Source organism: Ailuropoda melanoleuca, chromosome 15 (assembly GCF_002007445.2).
Source record: "Ailuropoda melanoleuca isolate Jingjing chromosome 15, ASM200744v2, whole genome shotgun sequence".
Classification (NCBI taxonomy): domain Eukaryota; kingdom Metazoa; phylum Chordata; class Mammalia; order Carnivora; family Ursidae; genus Ailuropoda; species Ailuropoda melanoleuca.
The window spans coordinates 50,453,702-50,475,329 of record NC_048232.1 but is presented as its reverse complement, the minus strand read 5'-3'; the positions used below and the strand labels follow the sequence as shown (position 1 = coordinate 50,475,329).

Genomic DNA, 21,628 nt, shown 5'->3' with positions numbered 1-21,628 from the left:
ACAATTTTCTGCACATGCCATTCTTGAAATTTTAAAGATCAGTAGCTTTTTGCAAATACAGGGTAGTATTTGCTGTTTTGTGTTCCTCTGTCATCTCCTACTGGGAGTGCCCCTTCATTGGTTAAGAGGTACTTTTTCTTGAACATTTTCATAAACAAGAAGAGTTTAATATCAACTTACAACAGGAGCTTATGTTATATTCTTAGATATCAAAGTGTATCCGCCCATAGTTTAAATTTGGGTTACAGTCGAATGAGGTTATAAGAATCCCGAGAGTTTAGAGTGGGATCAAATTAAAGTGAAAATAAAGAGCTAATCCTATTTCACTTCCCATCTCTCTATAAAGAATATCAAATGATGATAGTGATGATTAAGTTTCTAGACATAGGGAAACATGGAACCTATGCAACCGTGCTTTGATGTTTATGAAGTGTCACTTTCTAAAATAAATATAGAAACTTACCAGTTAACACTAGCACTTGCTACCATTACATTGCAGAAGTGTATAGAATTAGGAAAAATTAAGAGAAACAGTATATTGCTTAATAGTTGACAGCCAGAAATGTTTACTTCTTAAGCTTTTGCTGATTCTAGTCAAATACAGCCTTCTACTGAGCCTGGCTCCAAATTTCACATGGCAGGAGGACCATGGCACTATAGATATCATTTCACTATCACAACTTCAGGTTCTGAATTAAAGGCATTTCTAGAGTCCACACATTTCATTTACTTAGAAAAAATAATATTACATTGCTGTTCTTTGATGGCAGTAACGCAATGCTCATATTCTCTAAATTTTTCTTTGTCTAAAAAACCAAAGAAACATTTTCATTCATGAAGGAAGTACAATTACTGATGTTAATGTTTCTAGAAAGCCTTTTCTCTTGCTCTTGCTCCTGTCGGTTCCAATAAATTTGAAAAACAGATAAAGCAGACGAAATGGAGATCAAAATAAACCATGAAATGCATGTGGAACTTTCTGGTATTGGCCACATTATAGCAATAGTAAAGATCCCTAATAGCGGTCCCAAAATTTAGACCTTGGGGCCTATCTTGGTCTTACCCAAACATCTGTTGGGAGCATCATGGACTATAACACCCCTTGTGGAATGCCAGAGAGAGGACGTGCAGTTACTTCACCCACTGAATACCATGAGCCAATGAATGACTTCCTGTGCCAGTCAACATGTTGTTCTCCTTCCCATGGGAAGAAATCAGTGAGGGGTACAGAGAAAATCAGCACATTTTCCTTTCACCACTGTCTTCCTTTCAGGGTTTAGGGTGCAGTCCCTCTCAAGAAAATCAAAGAAGAGATGACTCAGTAGTTACCAGAAAGTAATTTTATGGAAATGTATTATAATGCTTTCATATTACTCATGTTCTTTAAAAAAAAAAAAACCTATTGTTTTTGCCATAATACTTTCCAAAATCAATAGATTACACAAGATCATTTGGCCAGTTTCTCTCTTCTCCAGTGAAAGTCACTAACAGGATGATAAAATCAGCCATCTGTTCTACTAACTTTATAGAAAGTCATCACAGGATGTACAAATTTTAACAATTATATCACCTCACATGTGCTTTTGAATATTTGTCTAATGAGAAACTTGGTTAATGGCAGCTGAGGTGATCCTGAGGGATACTGGTCCATTTGTCATGTTGGAGGAAGCTCTCTTACAAGGTTATTTCATGCATGCATTCACCCACCACATGACAGGCAGTGTTCAAAGCACTGGAGCAACAAGCAAGGCTCTGTTCTCATTGACTTTCATTCTGGAAGGTGCTTATCAGTCAATAAATAAAAGAAATTCGTAAGTGAGATAGTTTTATGAAGTGATAGGTATCATGGAAGACACTGAAGCTACTTGATGTGATAGTTACTGGAGATTCCCAACTAGAGATAGGAGATGGGGAGGATGTGGATTAAGTGGTCAAGAAAAGCTCTCTGAGGAGAAACCATCTGGTCTGAGACCTAAGTTAGAAGAAGCCATACAGACCTGAAAGGGAGTATGTTAAAGGTCATAAGACACAAAGTCTTGGGGTGCCTGGGTGGTTCAGTCAGGTAAGTGTCCAATTCTTGATATCAGCTCAGGTCTTGATCTCAGGGTCATGAGTTCAAGCCCCACATTGAGCTCCACACTGGGCATGGAGCCTACTTCAAAAAAAAAAAAAAGATGCCATCAACAACAACAAAAAATGAGAACCTACAGTTTCAGCTTTTATAGAATCCCACCTATTTCATTCTGAGAAAAATTACTCTATATGATGTTACCATACAGTTCAACAGCTTACTCCTTTGTAAATAACACATGGTAAGCCAGTGGGAAATGGCATATAACTAATGATGAATCCCATGGTGCAGATCCATGATAAGGGATGAATGAATGTACACCCAGTGCCTACTGAAAGCAAGGCACTGATAATAGTTCTTTTATATTCTGCTCACTTTGAACAAATACATCTTTCTTCATGTAGTGAATTTGTAAAAAGTTCCTCTATGTGCCAGGCACTGTACTTAGCATTCAGTTAAAAAATGAACCTGACACAGTACTCCCTGCAGTGTGCTTATGCTCGATGGAGGCCGGTTGACAACTGAACAAGCAATTGTGATTTGGCTCAATCAGTGCCATCAAACGAGGTACTAGAGGTGCACAGGAGGTTGATTTTAGGCTACTTGAGGAAAGGGGTCAAGAAAACCTTCCTAAGATGAAGTGACATTAAAATAAGATGTTATGGATGTATAGGGAATAGCCAGGCCACATGGCTGAAAGTAGCCTAGAGAAGAAAAAGAATTACAAGTTCCTCTCCATGTGTGGAGCCATTGAAGGAAACTGTCAAGAGATAAGACTACAGAATCAGCAGTGGCAAATTACACAGAACCCTGTCTGCTGAGCCAAGAAATTTGGACTTTATGTGGTAGCAACTGGGAACCACTAAGGAGCTTTAAGTGGGGGAAATGACGTGACAGATTTGTGAGTTTTTAAAAAATCTCTCTAGCTTCAATGTGGAGATTCCAAGGTGGGGAAGAAAAAAAGCAGGTTGAACACAAAGTGAACATAATCCATTCAAGGAGTTTTGCTGTGAAAACTTGAAAACCCCCAGTGAGCTGGATTTCCATCCAAATCTCACAGTGCACTGCTTTAAATGAGCTTAAACCTTACTTACAACTTCACTCACATTTTTAATACTCAGGTGGTGAATTTAATCCGGTGAGGTTGCACTGTATTACTTACTTCACGTGTTTTGAAATGTGAGTTTTTCACTGAGTCAGCGTGGCCATATTGCTTAGCTCAGGAAAAACATATCAATCCTTATGCCCCTCAAAACTGCCATTAACACGCATGACATCAAATTTTTTCTAGGTGATGTGAAATTAAATCATGACTCTTTGCAATGTATTCTAATCAGCTATTCCATTAACTGTTTTCAAATGGTAATCAACTCGGCTCCAAATGAACAGTTACATACTCAGCTTGCTCTGTGAATTCTATGAATGCATAAAGCATAACAAGTTGTAATTATATTACTTTCAGAAGTCATTTACAGCAATTGAACAAACTAAGAAAAATTCCAAGATTCTTGTGTGACAGCGCAATTAAACAATATGAACTGCAAGACTCCACTTCATATTCTAAAATTTAGTTAGGATGTGTTTTCTGAGAAAAGATCTTTTTGGAATATAGACATTGTTCAGGTTAAGGCTTTATAACTTTAAATTATGGACCACCAAGCAAAATTATCAGATGATAATATATTATATTTTGTTATGTACCTTATTAAATAAATTTCTCTAACAGAAAGAAATCCCCTTTTTTTTAAATAATTTTTATTCTGTTATATTAGTCACCATACAGTACATCCCCAGTTTTTGATGCAATGTTCCATGATTCATTATTTGCATATAACACCCAGTGCACCATGCAATACGTGCCCTCCTTAATACCCATCACCGGCCTATCCCAATCCCCCGCACCCCTCCCCTCTGAAGCCCTCAGTTTGCTTCCCATAGTCCACAGTCTCTCATGGTTCATTCCCCCTTCTGTTGAAATCCTCTCTTTTTAATAAGGACGTAGGTGTCAATGTCTACAGCAAAAAAGACTACTTGGGAAAAGATAATTCATGCTTTTACAATACCTACTATGTGCCAGGCGCTGAGCTAAGGACTTTATGTATTTTGACCTATGTCATCTGCTTCATACTGAATACTTGATAGAAGAACCCATCTTCCTCTAGTCAGTATCCCTCAATTTCAAGTAGTTAGGTAGTTATAAAAGAGACTACCATCATTTCAAGTATCCATTGCTACATAACATACCACCCCAAAACTTTAGGAGTTTAAAATAACAACCTTTTATCTGTAGTGTCATTTGCATATATCTTCTCCCATTCCATGGGTTGCCTCTTTGTTTTGTTGACTGTTTCCTTTGTTGTGCAGAAGATTTTCATCTTGATGAAGTCCCAAAAGTTCATTTTCACTTTTGTTTCCCTTGCCTTTGGTAAGCTGTCTTGAAAGAAGTTGATGTGGCTGATGTCAAAGAGGTTACTGCCTACGTGTTCCTCTAGGATTTTGATGGGTTCTTATCCCAATTGAGGTCTTTCATCCATTTAGAGTTTATCTTTGTGTATGGTGTAAGAGAATGTTCGAGTTTCGTTCCTCTGTATATAGCTGTCCAATTTTCCCAGCACCATTTATTGAAGAGACAGTCTTTTTTCCATTGGATATTTTTTCCTGCCTTGTCAAAAATTAGTTGACCATAGAGTTGAGGGTCCATATCTGGGCTCTCTATTCTGTTCCATTGATATGTCTGTTTTTGTGCCAACCACAATTTATCATCCTTCATGATTCTGTGGAATCATGGAAAGTTTTGCTCTACAGTGATGGCTTGGGCACTGTGTTAGCTGGAAGGTTTATTATAGTGGCCTCACTCCCATGGCAAGGAGTTGGTGTTGGCAGCTAGCTGGGAGCTCAGTTGGGAATGTTGGCTAGAGGCCTTGGTTCTTCCCTATGGAGGCCTCTCTACATGGTTGCTTGGATTTCCTCATAGCATAGGAATTGTGTTCCAAGAAGAAACATTCTAAGAGTGAGCATTCTAAGAGTATAAATCTGGCATGCAAACACTTATTGTGATAGGTAAAATAATGCCCCTCGCAAAGATAGCTATGTTCTAATCCCTGAAGATATTTTATCTTCATGGCAAAAGAGACTGCAGATATGATTAAGGTGAGATGGAAAGATTGGCCTGGATTATCCGGGAGGGATAATATAATCACAAGAATCCTTATAAGAGGGAGGCCGGAGTAAGACAGATTTGAAGATGCTATGCAGATGGTTTTGAAAATGAAGGAAGGCCACAAGCCAAGGAATGCAGGCAACTTCTAGAAGGTGGACAAGGCAAAGGAATAGATTCACCTCTAGGGCCTCCAGAAGGAAGGCAGTCCTACAGACACTTTGATCTTAGCCCAGTGTGACTTCTGACCTACAGAACTATAAGATAATAACTCTGTTTTCTTTTAAGCCAGGAAGTTGGTGTAATTTAAAATAGCAATAGGAAATGAATATATTTGTCAAGCTTCTGCTTTGAACCCATTTGTTAACACTCGATGGCCAAAGCCTAGAGTCACTGGATGAAATCCATGGAGACATGGTTTATTGTAACAGTATACCACCACAGTGACAATCCAACACGAGCACTAGTTCCTTCAAAATATTTCCTATGATTTAGTTTTCTGTTGCTGCTGTAACAAATTAACACAAACTCAGCGACTTAAAACAACACAAATTTATGACCTCACAGTTTCTGTAGGGTGTAAGCCTGACATGGGTATTAGCAAGGAAAAAACAAAATGTTAGCAGGGCTGCAGTCCTTACCAGAAGCTCTGCAGAAGAATCTACTTCCCAGCTTACTCATGCTGTTGGCTGAATTAAGTTCTTTGGGGTTGTCAGACTGAGGCCTCCATTTCCTTGCAGGTTGTCAACCAGAGGCTGTCCTTCTCTAAAGGCTTCTTGCCAGGCCTCACATGTGACCCCTTAGGTCTCAGAACCTCCAACAGTATACTTGGATTCTCTGACTTTTTCTTCTGCTACATGTTCCTCCAGCTGTAGAAAGTTCTCTGCTCCTAAAGGATCATGTGATTAGACTGGGCCCACTTATGACAATCTCCCTATCTTAATAGCTATAACCTTAATTACCTCTGCAAAGTTCCTTAGCTTTGCCGAGCAAGGTAACATATTCACAGGTTCCAGGGATTAGGGCACAGACATTTCTGGGGGTCATTATTCTGCCTATCATCATTCTCCAAAACTGAAATCTCTGTGACAAGGAGAGGTTAGAAGTACAGCGTCAGTCTACTCTGTGCCCTGTCTAGGAATAAACCCTCAAAGGAGCAATTAGCGCAGATAAACGCATCATCATTCTGCTGTTCACTAGCTCCAACAGCATTTCCAGGAGACAATTTATTTGAGATGTTACTCCTCCAAAATTAGTCACGGTTGGGTATTTCATAACCAGCTCTGCTCCATCATTAAAGGGAGAGGCTTCCGAAAAGAGCAGCAAGGCTGTTTTTACAATAACCCCATAAACTGCCTTCCTTGACAATGAAGAAAAACCTGAAAACAAATTGATTCAAAATGACCTCATGACATCATAAACGGACTGTGTACCCACAGTGGTGGGTACTTCTCACATCCCTCTCCACTCTCCAAAGATTTTGCAATTTTTGTTTCTGTTCTGAATCTAGTAGTGGTTTTTTCATTGCCAAATGCAATGTAATTAGAGCCTCTGTGGTGAATTGTGATTATCTTATGTTTTAAAACATGTGTGTCTTACTTATAGATGCATAGAGACTAAGATGACTAGGTAGGTATAGACAAAAACTGTACTTTTTAAAAATCCAAATGCCTTACTGATTCAACTCAAAATATTAATTTTTAAAATATCGTATTGGACTTGGGGTGCCTGTCTGGCTCAGTCGGTAGAGCGTGCGACTCTCGATCTCGGGGTTGTGGAAACAAGCACCGCATTGAGCGAGGAGCCTCTTAAAAAATAAAAGAGAACAAAACGCTATTTAAAAATGTATTCTATTGGACAACCTTGACAAAACAAAGCCATAAGGAAAACAAAGCTTAGGAATTAAGCTAAGGAATATTGAGATATCCCACGCGAGGAAAATTTTATCCCAACTTCTTTATTGTCATTCAGGTAGGAGAAAAATCTATAAAGGAGCTGGTGGAAGGAAAGGGCACTTTATACTCCCTGAAATCTTCTTATTCATGATGCAGGCTTAAATTCTGTTTCCAAAAGGAAAATTTCAGGGCTGCCCCTACCACCACCAGTGATAGAGACAGCTTGGGGAATATGAGAACCGCCTGGGAAGAATTAAGTTTGGAAGCTTTTAGTCTAACTTTACACAGTGAGGTGGAAGAGAGCCTCCTTCTGGTCAATTACATAGAAGAGAATTTCGGTTTTCACCGAAAGTTCTTTGCCTGTTTTACAGCTGAAATTGCAACCAGCTTCTCTTGTTGAAAAAAGATGCTGCTGTATTAATACAAGAAGAGCAAAGAAAATAATCACTCTGAAGGACCTTGGGAGAAATGTGCCCAAACATACATGCACTTCAAAGTAAAGGAAGCTCTGCCCCATTTCAACTACTAAATAATCATTTTACACAATAGTCAAATTCCAAAGAAAACACAGCCTACACATTAAATATGTTCTCAAATTATCAGTAGACTTAGAACGAGTCCTATAAGATAAATAATTTGCAAGTGAATTTTTAAGTGACCTTTTCTTTATTAAAATATTCATTAATTTAACATAGTCTTGATGTAGACCTCTAACGTACTTTTTAGAAACAAGGAACGCTTCACAAATCTGTGTGTCATCCTTGTGCAAGGGCCATGCTCATCTTTAATGTATCATTTCAATTTTAGTATATGTGCTGCCGAAGCAAGCACTAGACTTTAATATTTATTATAATAAATGTACTGTAGGGGCATAAATTCTGATTCATATATTTTAATTTACAAATCCATCAGTTTGATTAATGGAGCCATTTTTCTCTCCAATCATGTTAAATTACATCCACAGCCAAATCCCTGAAGTAAATTATGAGCTCATTCAGGAAACAACCTGCCAAGAGAGTATTTGGCACACAGTAGGCAGTCAATAAATATTGAAAACGATAAACATTTATTCTACCAAAGCATACATAGCAGTATAGATTTTTAACCGCGTGTAAACTCTTCAATTGAAATGTTAACAGTCCAGTCAGTCCCTCATCCAACACACCTGAGAGTTGCTTTGCCTTCCATTAATTGAAATGCATTCAGGAGAGAGACGTTAATTAATATTAATCAAGCCTACCAGGAAAGTAAGGCAGTGCTATTGCCAATGTGTCCTGAGACCACAGAATAATGATTTTAGAGTCACCACATTTTGTTCCCTCAGTTTTTGCTGATATTTAATTGCATGTGATCATGTAGAAATAATCACTGCTCGAGAAAAATCAGGGTGGGTGGGGTTCAGGTGTGTCCTTTTCCATAATCTGGGAAGGCTTCCTCAATTCCCATTCACAGAATTGTGAATATTGAATGGGGGTTTGCCCTGTACCGGGTGCTGTACTGGGCACTAGATATACAGAAGTGAAATGAGATGTGGTCCCTGTCCTCAAGTAGCTTGTAATCTAGTCCACATAAGTTGAAACTCCTAAGTGCAACAAAATATCGCAAGTGCTGAGACAGAAGAACGAGAACACGAAGGGACAAGAGGTCAGTGCAGAGTCATGTCTAGGGAAGAGAAGCTAGAAGAGATTCTCCCATTGTACATGACACACCAGTTCCCTGCTGTGAAAGGCATCTGAATGACTCCATCTCCCTGTGAGAGCTATAGGTAATGTTAAGGAAAATCAAGGCCCTGGGACAACCTGGGAAGGACTCACAGAATCACAGCATAGTTTGCAACAGGCCAGCCCTCAAACAACAGGATTTGCCTAAGAGCAAATACCAGAATGTACTTTTCTGCTGGGTGCCACACAGGACACACCTACACACCCTGATATACTTACTGCCTTACGTCGTACATAATTTTTCACCTTGGCTTTCATTCACCAACCTTAGGAATAAGCAAGCACTTGGAACCCTGACTCACCAGGGCCAAAGCCCTCCATTTTCCCTACGCAGTTCTCCAAAGAGATTTGCATGTCCTGTGTCAGTAGGACTCCTGGAGGTTTATTTAGAATTCCCAAATTAATCTGAGTTCAAGAGGCCAGTGAGCTCCCTCTCTCACCTGAAGGCCGTCCCCAGGCAGCTATGAGCATTAGCGGGTGGGCATGTCATCTCCAGCAAGGACTCTGCCTCCTACTTCTTCCTTGGCATCCTCCAGAGCTCCTGCTACAGTACCTCACAGGTAGTTCATTAGATGATTGATAATAACGAGGATGATAAACAACAAACACAGAAACTCTCCAAAGATGACCTGAATGGTAAAATCCCAAGATTTTGCCACGTGTTAGCTATGTATGGTTGGTGCACAGGATAACCTATTTAATACATTCTGTGGGTTTTATATTCCCATTCTCTCTTCCTCTACAGTGTCGTAAATAATAGAGGGTACGCTCTCATGTGTGTTCTTGATTTGTGCTGCCCACGAAGAAAAACAGGCTCCTGTTGATGCCAAATCAGGCATTTTATCTGCCGAACATAAGCCACCATATGGAGGAAGCTCTACCCGAGGCCTGCCTGGGTGAAGTCCAAGTCATTGTGAGACCTGATGTCCAATTTATCCAGGGTTCTGATTCACCAGGTAATGCCCCAAGGTGCTGCTTTACATGCCCGGCCTGTGTTAGTAAAGCCAGGCTTGAGAGCCCTAACCCGTGGTCAGGAAGCAGAGGGAAGCCCTTGATCCCATTGGGAGGCCACAGTTCTGTGGCTTGCACCCTCTTCTGGACCCATAAAGCTTCTATTTGTTGCAAGAACATTTATTTGGAAAATTTAGGGACAAAGGGCTTGTCTGCTTTAAGAAAAGCAAAGAACAAGCTCAATAATTTATGGGAAGTTTTATTTGATTACTGGGTCAGTGGTTTAATTTTGCATATGTTCTCATGAACGTAACCGCTGTGTTTTATGTGAGGATCATCTTGTAAACTAAATGCGCTGGCAGAGCAAAGTCAGTTTGCAGCACCCAAGACATTAGGGAAATTGGCAGCCATGAAAAACACCTGCAATGCTTTCCTCCCCAGCTTCACCGCTAACCACCAGCAAAGGCATACTCTTGCTCAAATGCTCTCCTCTGCAGTGATTAGCTCTTCTGCTGACCAATCACCTTCTGGCTAAATTTCCATATGAAGTACAGCCTGAAAGTTATGAGAGCACTTACCCTCAAGTTATTTTGTTGAAGAAAATATTATCTAGCTTAGTAATCAGTTTCTCGTGTCTCATGTACTCCTAATCTATGGCAAATTAATAACAAAAAGAAATTCTGTGTGTTCTGTGCATTGCGTGCTCACACACACATAGGTTAACACGCTTTGTTCAAGGGGCCAAGAGCTACACACTAAAGTGTACTTACAGGAACTTCAGAGCCTTGTATATTTACGTTTATCCTGCTAGGGACAGGAGATGCAACAGTGCAGACAATTCCCATCTGCAGTTGCCATTATGATGCAGTGGGTGTTGTCATTAATCTCAAGAGAGCCTGTTTGGTTTTCGTAAGCAATCCTCACCCTGGGATTCTCTAATGTGGTTATCAAAGAGTTAAGCACTTCCTGGCTGCAGCTACCATGTGTGATTAGAACCTACCAGATGACATTGTACTGGGCATATTCCCCTTAATCCCCTTCTCATATTGCTGAAACCTTGCAGGACATATATTTTTATCCCTATTTTATAGATCGGGAAACTGAACTTCAGGGAAGTTTAAAAGTGGAAAAGATGATATGTAAACCTACATTAGCCTGACTCCAAGGTCAAGCTTTTTCCACTACATGCATAGCCACTGACTTTATATACTTCTAGGATTATAGCCAGCCATACAACCTTATTTTCTAAGCCCTGCTTTTCTGAGCAGATGATACTCTTGAGAGACAAATGCTATACATATGGCTTTCCAGCTAGAAGTATCACAGTCATTTACCCACTCTGCTGAGCTAAGGCCCAGAGAGTATCCCTCCAACCCCCTGAGATATCAAGCGAGTAGGAACAAGGTTTATGGAACACCACACCAATAAAGCTTCTCTCAACCACTCCTAAGAAAAAGCTGATGTGCATCATTCACTCAACAAATATTTACTGAGGGACCCTCTGGGCCAGGCACTGCATTATGTGCTGGACTTAAAATACTGAGTAAGAGTGCCCACTCTCAAAACCCTGGCAGTATTAGGGAGACAGGTGAGCAAAAGAACAATTTCTATGTAGAGTGATTAAAACTACTATTGAAACAAGCATGAGATTATTAGACGCAGAGCAAAGGCAACCACTTGTTGTGGAGTGTTTAGAACAACTTCCAGAAGACCAATAGCATCCCAGAAGAGTTCTAAAGAACAAACAATTGGTGAGCCTGGCCACTGAAGTGAGGCAGTTAGTTTACCAGGCAGAAAGGACAGGATACACACAGACTTAAAAGTGAGAGGGAACCTGCATGTTCCAAATCCTGCAAGGTCTCCCGTGTTGCTGGAGGGGGTAAGAATAGAACATAATGACACTGGACAATTAGAACAGAACTCCATCCTAGAGGGAACATATTCCCTGAACAAAGAGTTATGATTTCGATCTCTTAGCCATTTAAAGAGAGCCTCAAGGAGCTAGAACCATTGCTCACCTAACCTGTCTTAGGAACAAAACACTATTCTTGTAAGATTTTTCCCTTTGCGCTCCTCACTCAGCCCTGAAGAGTGATTGTGGTGTTTTTCCCCTTGGCAGTGACATGAATACCCATGAGAAAACTGGAGGGAACAAAGCAGGGGAGGGCTGGTGCCAAAGAGGGTGTCATTCATTCATTCATTGGTCCATTCGTTTGTTCGGTGATTCACTTAACCCAGGCAATACAGCAATAATGGCTTAAAGCAGGGGTTGCCAGTCTATGACCCGTTAAGTCAAATGTGGCCTATCACCTATTTTTGTAAATAAAGTTTTATTGGAACATAGCTATGTGTGTTCATTTATGCATTGTCTGTGACTGCCTTCACACTAAAAAAGCGGAGCTAGTTTGTTGTAACAGAGACAGTATGGACCACAAAGCTGAAAATATTTACTATCTGGCCCTTTACAGCAAAAGTCTGCTAACCCCTGCTTAGTTGATTTAAATACCAATTCTACCATTTGGGCTCTGAACCTCAGTTTCCTCTTCTCTGAGGCAGAGATGATAATAATGGTTTTACCTAATAGATTTTCTGTGAGGATTAGATCATTTTTATGTGCAAAGTACCCAGCACAAATTAAGAACTGAATAAATATTAGTTGTTGATGTTTTTTATTCCTTTACCAATATTGCAGGAACGGCTGGGAAATTGGACAAGGACTACACTGAACATTGTATCCAGTCTCCATGGCTGCTGAGCCATTTGAAATGCCTGTTACATGGGCACATAGAGAATAGGGTATCCAGGTGAGGACTACGTAGGAAGAGTTAAGGCTGGGTATACACATTTGGGAGTTAATCACATATGATATATTTAAAGCCACAGACCTGGATGGAATCACTGGAAAAAGCATATGTGGAAAGTAGAGGAGGGCCAGACACCAAATCCAGTTGAGGTTTGTGATCATAAATTTAAAGTTAGCCTAGTAAGCACCGTTATATTTTCTTCCAGCTACATTCAGTTGTACTGATGCAGTGATGGAATAGGAACAAAGTTGAATTTACTCAAGGCTGGAATTCTCCCAGACAAAAACAGTAGGAGGAGTGGGGCAAATGAGCTGAATATGTATCATGAAATTACTTAACAATAGACTGAGAAATTTTAACCTGGTAAAGATGGATGTTGGCCAGTGAGATAAGAGAAGAGTCAGTGGACTGGGGTTCCCAATGGTGTCCAAGAATTACTGGAGTGGAGTACTCTCACTTACTTACACTAGAGAAAGTGAACTGGAGAGATAAGAAGACATGGTCAAAGAATAAACAGAAATAGCAATGGTGAGAAATTTAACAAACTAATGGCTAAAATCCATAATGCACTGGCGATGTGATGGGGAGGAAAGCAGATTACTGTAAAAAGAGGGGGGCAAAGTATATAGCCTAATTCCATGTGCTTCAAAGACCAGAGGGATTAAAGAGGAAATGCAAGTAATGTATAAAAGCAGTCTTAAAGAAAAAGGTGAGCACCTACCCCAAATAACTTCAGTCACAGATAAGCAACTAAGAGAGAAATGCTTACATAGCAGAGGCTACATGTAAATAATGTAGAGTACATTACCAAGGTAGCATTAGCTGCTGTAAGAAATAGGTAAAACCCAAAGGCTCAGTGCCTTAACTTAATAGAATTTTACTTCTTGCTCAATAAACTCAATAGAAATGATCTCTTGGAAGAGGAAGGGCTCTTTTCCACGTAGTTGTTCAAATACTCAAGTAGATGGAGACTCTCCCATTCTCAGCATGTGGTTTCTCAGGCTGCCATGGGTATTGACCTCAAAACAGTAAGCGAGAGGGATGAGCATTGCATTATGGGCCAGGCCTGGAAGTGGCCAACATCATTTTCTACCATCCAGTAATGGGGCTAGGAATGGAGTGTGTATTTTGTGCACAGAAATAAAAGGAAATAAATTTGGTGACTTGCAGTAGAAGTCTAGGGAACAGTTTAACCAGGATACTTTTGTGCAAGTTTATCAGGAAAAAAAAAATAAATCATGGTATATTAAAAAATATCATGGACTCAGAAGTATTTGATTTAAAAATTAGATTTTTTGGGGGTGCCTGGGTGGCTCAGTCGGTTAAGCATCCAACTCTTGGTTTCAGCTCAGGTCATGATCTCAGGGTGATGAGACCAAGCCCCACGGGAGACTTCACGCTCAGCTCAGAGTCTGCTTGAGATTCTCTTTCTCCCTCTGCCCCTCCCCCTGCTCATTCTCTCTCAAATGAATAAACAAATAAATAAAATCTTCAAAAAACTCAGCTTTATCATATATATGAACTTGAACAAGTCATGTAAACTTATTAATCCTTATTTATAAAATTGTAATAGTAGTTCTCTTGTCTTAAAAGGTACTCAAAAATATCAAAATGGATATGATGTATTAATAATGTCTTAAAAATTCTGAAGCACTGTATAAATGTTAACTATTATCATTACTAGTGAGAACATAAACTGATATCTGCCCCATTCTTGTTCCTTTAAGTTTACACATCCCTGTGCAAACTGGCATTATAATTCTGTAAAAAGCTGCTTCAAATACCTGCATTTCCTATCCAAAATCTTCATACATGCATTCCACTTGACCACCTAAGTTCTGACTTTTGGCAAACCCAACTTCCTACTTCTCCGTTTTGGTATTCCATTTTCTGTCTATCTCATAATATTGAGACCCAAGTTCTGGGTTTCCATCTTGTTTTGCCGTCTCACACATCTATAGGGCAAAATCCACACCTGTTAACTCCTATTCCTTCACAGAGAGTGACCCACCTCCACAGCTCAATTTTCTATTGACTACCACTGTGCTTTTGAAAGACTCTTACGTAGAGTTGCACAGTCTGTGTACTGCACAACCCTACAGGCCACTGTTCATATAGTTGACCAAATTATTACAATGTTCTAGCAAATAGCAGCAGATATCTATCAAGACAATATTCCATCAGATAGAAGTTATGTGTCTTGAAGAAAACATCCTTTTCCTAAATCACATTAAGGTACCACACAGACTTGTGATGGTCCCTTACGTGAGGTCTAATCCTATCCAAAAGTGAAGGAGAGTCACATGACCTGTCCCATAAGATTAAGCACAAAACTCAAGAAGACTGAATCTAAAAGGCTCAGAACTGTCAGAGCCTTGTCTCTTGCAAACCATAGGTAAAAAAATATTTACCAGTTCCTAATGACATAGAATTGTTGATTAAAATAGCAACACAACAGTAAAACTTGTGTTGAAATTTGTTATCCATGTGCCTGTGTAGACTTCCTATCTTAATGGGTTAGTTCTTTAAAAAACAAACAAAAGGGGCGCCTGGGTGGCACAGCGGTTAAGCGTCTGCCTTCGGCTCAGGGCGTGATCCCGGAGTTATGGGATCGAGCCCCACATCGAGCCCCACATCGGGCTCCTCCGCTATGAGCCTGCTTCTTCCTCTCCCACTCCCCCTGCTTGTGTTCCCTCTCTCGCTGGCTGTCTCTATCTCTGTCAAATAAATAAATAAAATCTTTAAAAACAAACAAACAAACAAACAAAAAACCTTGTTTCAAAGCCAAATCCAAATACTCCATTCCAACATTTAAAGTAAAAACGATGAACCCAAGTGTCCATGCTTTTAGACCACAATCCTCTTATCTTCTAGACCATAACTTAGATTGATGAGTCTATATAACTAAAGTCCAAAGATTCTCCCTGAGTTGAAAACCACAGGTAAAGGCAGAGATAAATATACACAGTACATAGTAGCCAAAATATCCATAAGCTAAGAGGAACGCCCCAAGGTAAATAAATAAAGAACCTGACTCAACTTCTATCAATCTCAGTACATGTTAAGAAAATATAACTTTTCACACTATGCTAATCCATTTGCCTATATACCCCCTTTAATCTCTGCCTATTCAGTCACACCCATCTTTAAAGACATAGCTCGAAATCTACATTCTTCTTAAAAAGATAAATACTGTACAACCCCACTTACATGAGGGATCTAAAGTAGTAAAATTCACAGATTCAGAAGGTAAAATGGTGGTTACCAGGGGCTAGGAGGAAGGGCGAAATGGAGAGTTGTTTAATAGTAGAGGAGTTTCTGTTTTGCATGACAAACCAGTCCTAGAGATCTGTTTCACAGTAATGTGAACATACTTAACACTACTGACCATACACTTAAAAATAGTTAAGATTGCACATTTTATGTTATTTTTTACCACAATTCCAGACTTCAACTTATATTACAAAGCTGTAGTGATCAAAACAGTATGGTACTGGCACAAAAATAGACTCATAGATTAACAGAACAGAATAGAAACCCAGAAATAAGCCCAGAACTATATGATCATGAGTCTTCCACAAAGCAGGAATGACTACCCAATGGGAAAAAAGACAGTCTCTTCAACAAATGGTGCTGGGAAAACCAGATAGCTACATGCAAAAGAATTACACTAGACCACTTTCTTACATCAAACACAGAAATAAATTCAAAATGGATTGAAGACTTAAATGCGAGACCTGAAACCATAAAAATCCTAGAAGAGGATTACAGGCAGTAACCTCTTTGATATCGGCCATAGCTGCTTCTTTCTAGATATGTTTCCCAAGGCAAGGGAAACAAAAGCAAAAATAAACTATTGGGACTTTATCAAAATAAAAAGCTTCTGCACAGCAAAGGAAACAATCAACAAAACTAAAAAGCAACTTACAGAATGGGAGAAGATATATCTGAGAAAGGGTTAGTTAGTATCCAAAACATATAAAGAACTTATAAAACCCCAAAGATGAATAATCCAATTAAAAATGGACAGAAGACATGAATATTTATCAAAAAAAGACATATAGTTGGCCAACAGACACATAAAAAGATGCCCAACATCGCTGATCATTGGGGAAATGCAAATCAGAACTGCAATGAGATCACTTCACACCTATCAACAATACAAGAAATAACAGGTGTTGGCAAGGATATGGAGAAAGGGGAACCCTCTTGAACTATTGGTGGGAATGCAGACTGGTGTAGCCACTCTAGAAATCAGTATGGAGGTCCCTCAAAAAGTTAAAAATAGAACTACCCTATGACCCAGCAATTGCACTACTAGGTATTTACCCAAGAATAAAAAAATATGGAATTTAAGAAACAAAACAGAGGATCATAGCAGAAGAGAGGAAAAACTAAAATAAGCTGAAATCAGAGAGGGAGAAAACCATAAGAGACTCCTAACCAAAGGAAACAATCTGAGGGTTGCTGGAGGGGAGAGGGGTGGGAGATGAGTAACTGGGTGATGGACATTAAGGAGGATGTGTGATGTAATGAGCACTGGGTGCTCATATAAGACTGATGAGTCAATGAATTCTACCTCTGAAACTAATAATACACTATATGTTAATCAATTGAATTCAAATTAAAAAAATAAGTCTGATGAATCACTGACCTCTACCTCTGAAACCAATAATACATTATATGTTAATTTTAAAAATAAATATAATTATAAATGTAAAAAAAAAGTACAAAAATACTAATTCAAAGGGATACATGTACCCTGAAGTTTATAGCAGCATTATCTACAATAGCCAAATTATGGAAACAGCCCAACTATCCATTGATTGATGAATGAATAAAGATGTAGGAGATATCTATCTCTATCTATATATATATATAGATAGAGATAGATATCTCATATATATATCTCATATATCCATATCTCATATATCTATACATATACATATAATGGAATATTACTCAGCCATAAAAAGAGTGAAATCTTATCTTTTATAACGATATAGATGGAGCTAGAGAGTATTATGCTAAGCAAAATAAATCAGAGAAAGACAAATACCATATGACTTTACTCATATGTGGAATTTAAAAAACCAAACAAATGAACACGAGGGAGGAAAGAGAGAAGCAAACCATAAAACAGAATCTTAACTATAAAGAACAAACTGAGGGTTGCTAAATGGAAGGTAGGTGGGGAGATGGGTTAAATGGATGATGGGGATTAAAGAGAGCACTTGGGATGAACACGGGGTGTTATATTTAAGTGATGAATCACTAAATTCTGCACCTGAAACTAATATTACACTGTACGTTAACTAACTGGAATTTAAGTAAAAACTTAAAAAAAAAAAAAGAAAAAAATAAATTTTTAAAATTCTACATTCTTCTGAAATCTTTTGTTAGCCTTCTCTGCCTGAAATGACTCTGTCCTCTTCCCCAAAATTATTGTCTGTCCTGTTACTTATTGTTTAGTCATGTGTCTACTTGTAACAACTACTTTCATCTGAAACTGTTAACTTAGTATTTTTAATATAACAAGTTTTATATATTCGAGCCTTTATGAGACAATGACAATGAAATTATTTTAAAATCAGTGTCTGCATCTTATGTTATATCCTCTCTGTGCCTAATAAGCACCTCCTGCTTTAACTCAGCTGAGTCATAGCAGGACCCACAAGATTTGGAGAGCCAAGGCTGAATCAGGATTCAACATCAAGGATAGTGTGAGAAACACGGAAGAGTAAGAATCATCAGAGAAGGCCTTACTAGCCAGCAAGGACAATAAGCAGACGGTGGCTGCTTTCATTTGCTCAACCTTTTATTCAATAAGAGATTATTGAGTTCCTATGTGGAAGACACCATACTGGCTCTGTAGAATACAGGCTGATAAAATCTCTGCCCTTACAAATTTATAATCCAGCAGTTTCCGACTCCTTCTCCCAAGAAAAGCTGGGGGAGGAGTACCAGCCATGTTGGTCCTGGATCTCAGGGCTGAAAGCCAGATGTAGCAGAAACCCAAGGTGCACATGCAAGGGAAACAAAGAGAAAAATGAGAGAAGTTACATTGGTCATCAGGTAAAGAATAGAGTACAAATGCCAATATATGAGACAAACACAAAGGTAAAGTAAACGTAGTAAACGGGCAAGAATTAAGGACCAAGGCTAGACTAGGATAAAAATTAGAAGGACTTTGGCCATTGTCAGAAACAGGATACCCAGACTTCTCTCTTAATGCATGCATTTCCAATTATAGTAGGTGGGTTCTCGAGGGTTAAAGGCCCAGGGTCAGGCAAAGTGGAGAAGCAGAGTAAATCTACAAGCAATCAAATTAAAAATACTAAGTGCCATAGGCAGATGCCAACTATTATAAGATGGTGCAAGAGGCCATATAATAACATAGCAGTTAGCACAACTCTTGATGTCAGAGTACCTCGGTTCAAATCACAACCGTGCCAGTTATTTGCTATGTAATGTTGGGCAAAATAAGGATATGCCTCAGTTTTCTCATCTGTAAAATAGGAACAGTAATTATACTGCTTTCAGGTGGTGTTACGGGGATGAAAGGAGTCCATTCATGTAAAAGTTTGAAGAGAGTGCCTAGCACATAGTAAGCTATCTAAAAGTATTACTTATTATGAGTTAAAAGCATGAATGATCCCTTCCAGATGTAAGGGCCAGAGAAAACTTTGTAGAGGAACTGGTATTTGAGTTTGTTCTTGAATGATAGGTAGCACTGGAATGCATGGGAAGGGAGTGCAGCGGCAGGTCAAAGTGGCCCAAACTGTGTTTAAAGAAGAGAGGGAGAGAGAAAAAAAGAGAGAGAGAATGGTTGAAATATAGGGCATACGTTGGAGAATAACAGGAGATAGAACTAGAAAGGTGATTTCCAGCCAGGTAAGATGAATGCCAGGGGAGGCATTTCAAACCTTATTCAGAACGCAATGCAGAACCACTGTGGGATTATGAATAGGGGAGGGGTACAGTAAGAGAAGTGAGATGAATCTAGAAGCCCTTGACTGCATGGACTGTGTAGAGACTGAAAGCCACATGCCCAGACAAGAAGTACAAGTGCACAGGAAAGGTATGAAGGGTCAGAGAAGACTTAGATACAAAAGGCATCATTCAAACTCTGCAAAATGTAGAGCTGTAGGAAAGTATCTAGAAAAGAGAAATAAATCACATCTATAAAATACAAAATCTATTCACATACCGAATACATGCCGTATGTATGTTCCACTGTGACAACAGAGAACTGGAATCCTTGTTCACAACATTTTTTAATCTATGTGGATTGTTCATTTCTGTGCATATTCCTTAAGAAAGAATTCAAATTCCTCCAAAATATCATCTCAACCTGGATCCCCAACCTTATCTCTCTCCAGCCCCAGAAGTACACCCTATGCTACAGCCAAATTGCATGGCTATTCCCAACCAGTAAAAAAAACAAAACAAAACAAAACATTGTAAATCATAAAGCACCATGAAAACTTCAGGATTTATTTATTATTTTCATATCTTTTGTTTTCTTCATTTTAGGCCTTCCCTCACCCAGTTTTCTCCCCCTGAAAGTCTTTTTAATTCCAACTCCCAAATTCCTTTCTAACCTTTGAGGCCCAGCTGAAACACTGCTTTCCTCATGAATCTGTCCTCCATCTCTCCAGCAGGAAATGCTCTCTCTCTTGTCTGTTCTCTCAGCACTTGATATATTACTCTCATATTCACTATGATTTCATGCAAAATGCAATAAATGCTATCTGTGAACATGTCATAACTATGTCATTACTAATCAATTTGTTTTTCTTTTTTAGAGAGAGAGTGTATGTGTGTGAGCAGAGGTGGGGAGGGGTAGAGGGAGAGAGAGAATCTTTTTTTTTTTTTAAGATTTTATTTATTTATTTGACACAGAGAGAGAGAGAGAGAGAGAGAGAGACAGCCAGCGAGAGAGGGAACACAAGCAGGGGGAGTGGGAGAGGNAAGATTTTATTTATTTATTTGACACAGAGAGAGAGAGAGAGAGAGAGAGAGAGACAGCCAGCGAGAGAGAACACAAGCAGGGGGAGTGGGAGAGGAAGAAGCAGGCTCCCAGCATAGGAGCCTGATGTGGGGCTTGATCCCAGAACACCGGGATCACGTCCTGAACCAAAGGCAGAGACTGAAGGACTGAGCCACCCAGGTGCAAGGGAGAAAGAGAATCTTAAGCAGGCTCCATGCTGGGCATTGAGCCCAGCGTGGGGCTCCATCTCAGGACCCTGAGATCATGACCTGAGCTGAAATCAAGAGTCGGAGGCTTTACCCACTAAGCCACCCAGGCACACCCATTACTAATCAATTTTTTAAAATTGCATTAGTGATTGAGAGTTTACAGACACGTCTCCTCTGTATATGTACAGAATAAACCAATCCTTCTAACCACTTGTTATTTAAAAAAAAAAAAACAGGAAAATTATTATTATTCTCATTCTTTCCTGCTGACAAAAGAATAAATGAATCACCCAAGGTCACACCACACCAAGGGTTGAGCCCAGATCCAGGGAATTTGCTACCACATGTTTTCTCACCCACTAAACTCCTCTTATACCCTCCCTATAGGAACTCTTGCCCCCCACACCTCCCCGGCTGTTCTCATGATGTGCTAGTACCACATCGATGAGTGGGATCTCTACTGCGGGCCATCCTCAAAGGCAGAGGCTCTGTCCCTTTTTACTTTTTGATTTCCAGGTAATCAGTACTCCACCTGCCATGGTAGACATTTCTGCTTTCCCAACACTCTCTGTCTCCAGCCCATTCATTACAGAGCCCCAGCAGCCAGGACCATCTGATCAGAGTTGCCGTCAAAATGAAGCCTATTTGCCACCCTGGATACAGGAAACACGAGGAATCACGTTGTCCATCTCAGAAGAGTGGACTGGACCAGACTGCACCAACCACTACTGATTTTATACAGTTTTCTTAGTACAACGCTCAGCAATACAATAGGTATTCTGCCCCCCGTCTATCCAGTGCAAGAAGGATGACAGAGGAGTCTGCAG

At 39.5% G+C, this 21,628-nt stretch overlaps 1 long non-coding RNA gene and 1 other non-coding gene across 2 annotated transcripts in view; both read right to left on the bottom strand.

Annotated features, from left to right (window-relative positions):
* LOC117796480 overlaps positions 1-21,628 on the bottom strand; it is a 204,357-nt gene that overhangs the window by 122,563 nt on the left and 60,166 nt on the right. The window lies entirely within an intron of this gene.
* On the bottom strand, positions 7,848-7,954 carry LOC117796542. Its single transcript, XR_004621094.1, has one exon. It is a non-coding gene; the product is annotated as a U6 spliceosomal RNA (small nuclear RNA).